This window comes from Artibeus jamaicensis, unplaced genomic scaffold (assembly GCF_021234435.1).
Source record: "Artibeus jamaicensis isolate MK-2021 breed Jamaican fruit bat unplaced genomic scaffold, CSHL_Jam_final contig_332, whole genome shotgun sequence".
Lineage (NCBI taxonomy): Eukaryota > Metazoa > Chordata > Mammalia > Chiroptera > Phyllostomidae > Artibeus > Artibeus jamaicensis.
This window is the reverse complement of record NW_026521788.1, coordinates 16,742,765-16,750,433: the sequence shown is the minus strand read 5'-3', so window position 1 is coordinate 16,750,433 and position 7,669 is coordinate 16,742,765. Positions and strand designations below refer to the sequence as shown.

The following is a 7,669-nucleotide window of genomic DNA, read 5'->3' as shown; positions in this document are numbered from 1 at the left end:
ATGCTAACTCTAAACACTAGTCTTACCCAGAATGATCATCCCAAATAATTTTCATATGAGAGTTATTAAGTTGTAATTCCAACACAAGGACACAACAGAGCAAAGACAAATAATTTGGGGAAAACCTAAAGTTAAAAATAACAAAAAATACTCTCAGAAAATACCTCAAATATATACATACATATATATATATATATATATATATATATATATATGTATATATATCTATATATATATAATATGTCCACATATTATATATATATAAAAATATGTCCACATATTATATACATACACATGCACACATATATAAACAATTAACAATCTAAGTGACAAATAGAATGCCGCGGGTAAATAAATATAACCGACTCTTGGTAGAGTGACGGTTAACAGATCCCACCCGGCAGTTCTCAGACAGTGGTCTCTGCCAGCAGCAGCAGCAGCATGGCCGGAGAACTTGCTAGAGATGCACGTTCTGCTTTCAGGGGGTGGAGTCTGGACCCAACAAGCAGAAACAGCACCTCACAAGGGGAAGGAAAAGAAAGAAGAACAGGTCCTCAGTCTTAGACCGCAGGTGGCTGAAGGAGAAAGTGTATTTGGTGTCTGCATCCTTCCTTCAATGACACTTTTGTCCATGTCACTGATCTTTCTGGCAAAGAAATCATCCTCTGTGTGACTGGTGGGATGAAGGTGAAGGCTGACAGAGATGAGTGCTCTCCATATGCTGCTGTGTTGGCTGCCCAGGACGTGGCCCAGGGGTGCAAGGACCTGCGTATCCCTGCTCTCTGCATCAAGCACTGGGCCACAGGAGGCAATCGGGCCAAGGGCCCGGACCAGGGACCTAGTCAGCTGTCAGAGCACTTGTCTGCTTGGGAATGAAGATTGGATGGATAGAGGATGTCACCCCCATACCCTCCGATAGCACCCACAGGCAGAGAGGTCACTGTGGTCACCGTCTGTGAACAGGAGTCTTCAAATTATGGTTTTCTGTTAATAAATTGCCTTTGTGTCAACTAAAAAAAAAAAGAAATACACACTCTCAGACCCCACTCTAGCCCTATACCCTAGACCTACTGATTCAGAAACTGTGGGGCTAGGACTCAACAATCTGTGCTTTAACAAACACTCCAGTGATCAGATCAACATGTCGTAACCTTAAACTTACACAATGTTATATGTCCATTACATCTCTATTAAAACAAACAAACAAAAACCAAGCCCTCCAAAGGATTCTGACACACACTGCAGTTTAGGAACAACTGCCTTGACCTACACATACCGCTGTCCTCATCTCAGCAAATGAGAGACAGCGAGCTCATACATAACCCAGCTAACGGAGCCTGGGATGAGAGCAGGCCTCATGACTCTGAATCCAGTGTGCAGTATTGAAGGAAAGAATCAATTCAAGAACCAGAAAAACTCTGATTCCTAAGGGGGAGGTTCTTTTAGCTGAGGTAGAAAATACATAGGTAAAACTTCTCAGGTTTCAGGAACTTTGTCCATGACACAGGGATAGTAATAATGTTCTAGCCTCGAAGAGGTTTTAGTGAGAAACGAATTAGGTAATGTATGTAACCACACTTTTAGGCAATAAGTGTCACAACATATTGGTCATCGTTATTTCTACAGCCCTTTGATCTTATGAGACAATGTATTCTCAGTTGTTATTTCACATTTCTAACTATAGAATTGACATGAACTTTTAAACATTATTTACTTCTAATTTTGATTTCTGCTATGGTTTTTCCTCCAAGTTGTAACATTACATGAGTTATAACTCTACTCAAGGCAAAATTACTATACCCATATTTTTTATAGTGAAAAGAGATAGTGTTATGTAGCATTTTTCTAGAAAAGAATGAGGTGATTATAATGTTACAAAAAAAAGTCTCAGATTATGATGATGTATATCTTAGGCTTTTCAGCTCACATAAGTAGCTTTCATAAGTGAATTGCCATTCTACATTTATTTTATACAATGGGCATTTTTAATGTATCATGTTTTGCATCCTAAGTGGACTTAATATAATTCTTTCGTAAACTATATATGTGTGTTCATTTCTTTAAAATAACTTTAATTTTATTATAAGGTATTATAATAGCATTATAAGTAACTATCTCACTGATAATATTGTGACACTATAAGTTGGAGGTCATGGGAACCTCCAGCTTAGAGCCAGTTGGTCCGAGTGCAGGTGACAGTCTGGACTTGTGATGCGCATCTGGAGGACTGGGGCAGCCGGGTGAGACTGAGCCCTTAGCCTGTGGGACAGCACCCTATGTCCAGGTGGATGGTGTCAGAACTGAGTTGAATGATAGGATACCCGGTTGGTGTTGCAGAATTGCTTAGTGCAGGAAAAACCCCTTACATTTGTTGTCAAAGTGTTCAAAGTGTGGCCATAGTATGAGAATAAAGGAGAAGGACAGAAAGAGGACTGGGTTTTTCCCAATATAGAAACTTTTTTAAAATAGAGGAAAAAAATACATACCAGGTAACTATAAAATAGAGTTATTTATACACTTTACGAGAGAAAGTAATGAAGGCAAAGTGGACACATCAGAAAATTAAGAAACTTCCACAGCCTAAGGTTAATGGTGAAACACGGATGAAAATTTCTTGCTCTGAAATATTGAGAGGAAATTCTGATATCTGAACACAATGCAACTGTGAATCTTGGGTTGAAAATTTTGAGCTCTCCTTGGAAGTACAAAACGTCTTGGCCTATGTGATATAGGGGCCGGGATCAGCGTCAGAGTTCTAGGAGTGGGTAAGAAATTCAGATCATGACGTAGGAAACAGAGACAAGACACCGAGCACAGTGGCTGTTAGTAAATGAAGGAGTGGCAAAACAAATACCTGCAAATAATGTTATTCTTCATGGTAATCAATATTAGCAGCTATTAATATGTACCCTCCCAGAGCTGAGTGTCTTAACAATATTTTTTTCATTTTTTACTTTGTTTTCTTTTAGTTTTATTGAGGTATAACTTAGTAATAAAATTGTACGATATTTAAAGTGCAATGATATGATGATTTGATATACATATACAGGGTAAGAAGATACTTAGTTAAAACATTTCTTTCTTTCTTACCTCCCTACCCAATACAGTCTGGGCAGCTCTCCTTGGAGGCTGCTCTCCAGACAGTGACTCAGATATCTGGGCTATTTCTGTACTATGCTCTGCGATCCCCTTGTGCCTCCATGGGCTTCTCTGCTTGGTCATCACTCAGCCAGTAAGAAAAGGGAGAGAGCAAGGAGGATCACTCAGGATGTTTTATAGACAAGTCTGGAAGTGACATACTCCACATTCCAGTGGCCAGAACCTAGTCAGATAACACCCACCAAACTGCAAGCAGGATTGGGTCCTGTTGTGTATCCAGGAAGAAGAAATGGAATTGGTGAACATCTAGCCAATTTCTGCCACACAATGACTAATAATCCATAATCTGGTTCTATTTTGGTTAAAAATCATACAACTTCCTAAATTGTTTAAGCATGTTTTATTGCATAGGTCATCAAATATATTATTGAAAACGGCAGTATTTGAGTGTTGTTATTCGTATAGCTAAGATTCTCAATACAATTTATAGAAATACAGGACTCTCTGGTAGTATGTGAATAAAAAACAATTATTAAAAGTTCAAATGACTAAGTTAAGCAAATCCATCCTACCATTTGGAGGATAGCTAAGCCTTTGTTTCTTTAATATGCCTTATGAACCCATTTTTGAAAAGATTATATAATAGAGAACAACATAAAGAATGCTTAGGCAGCTTCAATCTGAGACTTGGCTTCTCGCCTTCCTCTCTGAACAACATGAGCTTCAGCATACACTCCAGCTTCTCCACAAGCTACCAGACCCTGGGCTCCCAGCAGTCACCCAGCCACAAGATCCTGCTAACTAGCAGCACAGCCAGCATCTATTCAGGCACCAGGGGCTCAGACTCCTAGATCTTAGTGTCCCACTCCACCAGCATGAAGGGCAGCTGGGAATCCAAGGACCTGGCTACAGGGATGGCCCAGCAGAGGGGGTCTGGCAGTCACAGGGGCATCCAGAGCAAGAAGGAGACTATGCAGTGCCTGAATGACTGCCTGGCCTCCTCTGTGGAGAGGGAGAGAAGACTGGAGGCTGGTAATTGGAGACTGGAGACTAAAATAAGGGAATACCTAGAGAAGAAGGGACCCCAGGTCAGAGACTGGGGGCATTATTTCAAGACCATAGAAGACCTGAGGGCTCAGATCTTTGCAAATTCTGTGGACAATGATGCATCACTCTGCAGACTGACAATGCCTATCTTGCTGCTGATGGCTTCAGAGTCGGGTATGAGATGCAGCTGGCCATGAGTTGCTGGGCAGCCATTGTGTGGAGAATGACATCAATGAGCTCCAAAAGGTCATTGATGACACCAATATCACTTGGCTGCAGCAGGAGATGGAGATCAAGGCTCTCAAGGAAGAGTTGCTCTTCTTGGAAAAGAACCATGAGGAGGAAATAAATACTCTACAAAACCAGACTGCTAACTCTGGGTTGACCGTGGAGTTGGGTGCCCCCAAATCTCAGTACCTCAACAAAATCATGGCAGACATCTGAGCCCAGTATGATGAGCTGGCTTGGCAGAACCGAGAGGAGCTAGACAAGTACTGGTGGCATCAGACTGAGGAGAGCACCACAGGGTCACCTCTCGGACCACTGCTGCTGAGATGCCACTCACAGAGCTGAGATGGAGGGTCCAGTCCTTTGAGGCTGACCTGGGCTCAATGAGAAACCTGAAGGCCAGTTTGGAGAACAGCCTGAGGGAGGTAGAGACGCGCTATGCCCTGCAGGTGGAATAACTCAGTGGGATCCTGCTGCCCCTGGAGTCAGAGCTGGTCCAGACCTGGGCACAGAGGCAGTGCCAGGCCCAGGAGTATGAGGCCCTGCTGAACATCAAGGTCAAGCTGGAGGCTGAGATTGCCACCTACCACAGCCTACTGGAAGAAGGGGAGGACTTCAATCTTGTTGACCCCCTGGACAAGACCTACTTTTTGCAAACCATCCAAAGGACCACAACCCACAGGATTGTGGATGGCAGAGTGGTGCCTGAGGGCAAGGACACCAACGTTTTGAGGCATTAAAGGCGGCAGAAGTGGGGCATCCCTTGGCAGGGCAGGAGGCCAATAAAAAGTTCAGAGTTCATTGAAAAAAAAAATGTTTGGGCTGTGAATTACAAATCTTATTTATGAACTTCTAACACTATGTCCCAGATCCATTCTAATACTGTATCTCTCTGAACACTTATGGCAGACCCAACAGAATATCTATTGACCAATAGCAGCTAGTTTTGAACATTTCTGAAATATCTCCTTCACATACATACATGCATATCGTCATTGTGCTCCTTTTACATTTTTTTCAATACAAAATTTATGGACTGCATTTTGTTTAGATATTACTATACCCTTTCAGTATTCTAGAGCAAGGATTTCAACTCATGAGTCATCAGTAATTTCTGTGAATTGTGGAAGTTTCAAGTTTCTGGTGCATCCATTTTGCTTTTAACTGTATCCCCCCTTTCTTTCTCTTCCCTTTATAGAATATGCAATAGCTCTGTAATTACCCTGCATATACTTTTTTCTTTATTAAAAAAATGTTTCCAATAGCCATGGCAACATTTTGAAGCTTACACTAAGGGAGACTATCTGTATATGAAACAGATGAATAAGTATATCTTGGACAAAATTATTTACAGATATGAGAAAGAAAATTAGGGTAGGCACAGGTTTGTGGCTGAGAAAACACTTCTGTCCAAATACTCTGGAGAGGATTAGCATGGAGAGAGGACCACTGCACAGAAGGATATTATCTAGTTGTTACATAAGCAACTGGGAATTCTAGGATGACCTTCAGCTTCCTTGGCTGACAAAGTACCCTCAACTAGATGCCTGGAGTTGAAAACAATTGATGCCCCCTCATTTATTTCTGGGGCAACATAGACAAAAAAAAAAAAAATATATATATATATATATATATATATATATATATATATATATGATTCAATATCAAATGATAATTTTTCATTTGTTTGCAAACATTGCTATGGATATTGGCTTTGAAAAACATCTTGAAATCTAAGGAAGGTCAGCCCTTTATACAAGAAGTTAATGTAAACCATAGATTAGAACCAGTATAAAAATATTAACTATTAACATCATCTATGTCAAATAACAAGCAAAAATGAAAACCATGAAAAGAAAAAAGAATAGTTGTAGAGAACCCCAACCATGAGATGTTATGTTAGAAGGAAAAATAATCCTACTATATTGAGCCAATAATATTGTTACTTAAAAAGCTTTGCTCAGTAACAGCCTTTCATATAAAACATCTTTTTTCCCCTCTGTGAAGGTCATGTAATACACTGTACTAATAGTTATTTAAAAGTTGATTTTTTTTCCTAAAATAAACTCATTTTATGCACCATCTTAACACAAATGGTGGAAGCCCATAAGTCATATGTGGACCTTGACCTCTGGCCACTTTTCGAAAGTGACAAAACAAGACAAAATAATCTAATCTTGTCAAATATCACATGAGATTCTCTTGGCAAGGTCAGATGAGAAATCAGAGTTCATGAACGCCAAGAGCTGACGATTTTAACCACTGCCTTTTTTCCTTGGTTTGGGAACACTTTTCAATTTAAAAAAAATGTAGGAAATTCTAGAATTTTGCTTTCTTTTTCCCATGACCAATTTAATGGAGTGCTGAAAGAGCTCTGCACTAGGAATCAAAGACTTAGACTCCTAAAAAAATTTTTTTGTATTACTATACATTTCAATGAATCCTTTGACCCATCACTCAGTTTCAAGAATCTTAAACACGTAGTCTATCTTATTTCAACTATATCCCATTGAATTTTTTCCTCCTGTGTAATTTTGAAGCCCATTCAAGATATACCATTTCATCTGCAATGTTTCAGTATGTATCTTTAAAAGAAGTCTCAAAGCTCTGATTGGTGTGGCTCAATTGATTGGGTGTCATGCTGAAAAGCAAAACATCACTGGTTCCACTTCCAGTCAGGGCACATGCCTGGGTTACAGGCTTATCCCTGGTTGGGGCACATATAAGAGGTAACCAACCCATGTTTCTCTCCTCTCTTCCCCTCTTTCTAAAATTAATTAAATAAAATCTTTTAAAAATAAAATAAAAGATGTATTTTTAAAAATAATGGCAGCCCTGGCTGGTGTAGCTCAGTGGATTGAACTCAGGGCTGCAAACCAAAGGATTGCAGTTCGATTCCCAGTCAGGGCACATGCCTGGGTTGCAGGTCAGTTCCCGGCAGGAGATGCAGGAGAGGCAACCATACATTGATATTTCTCTCCCTCTCTCCTTCCCTTCCCCTCTAAAGATAAATTTAAAAGTTCTTTAAAAAAGTAATGACAATACCATTATCATACCTAAAACATTTGGTGTTATTTAATACCATCAAGTATATATATTTGATCAGTGTTCAACATTCCCAGTCTCATAAATATACTAATTTTTAAGTTTGTGTGAATCAAAATCCAAATAAAGTTCACTCTTTATGATTGACTACATGTTTCTTAGTTCTTTTAAAAATTTTTTAGGCTTTCCTTCCATCTCTGTTTTAAAATTTTATTCGTAAACTATTTGTTTTAAGAACTAGGTCATTTGT

At 39.6% G+C, this 7,669-nt stretch overlaps 2 pseudogenes; both read left to right on the top strand.

Annotated features, from left to right (window-relative positions):
- The first annotated feature begins 463 nt into the window (after nt 1–463).
- Nucleotides 464–959, top strand: LOC119059128 (40S ribosomal protein S14-like; annotated as a pseudogene).
- A 2,856-nt stretch (nt 960–3,815) lies between these two features.
- On the top strand, nt 3,816–5,114 carry LOC119059137 (keratin, type I cytoskeletal 18-like; annotated as a pseudogene).
- Nucleotides 5,115–7,669: the final 2,555 nt, after the last annotated feature.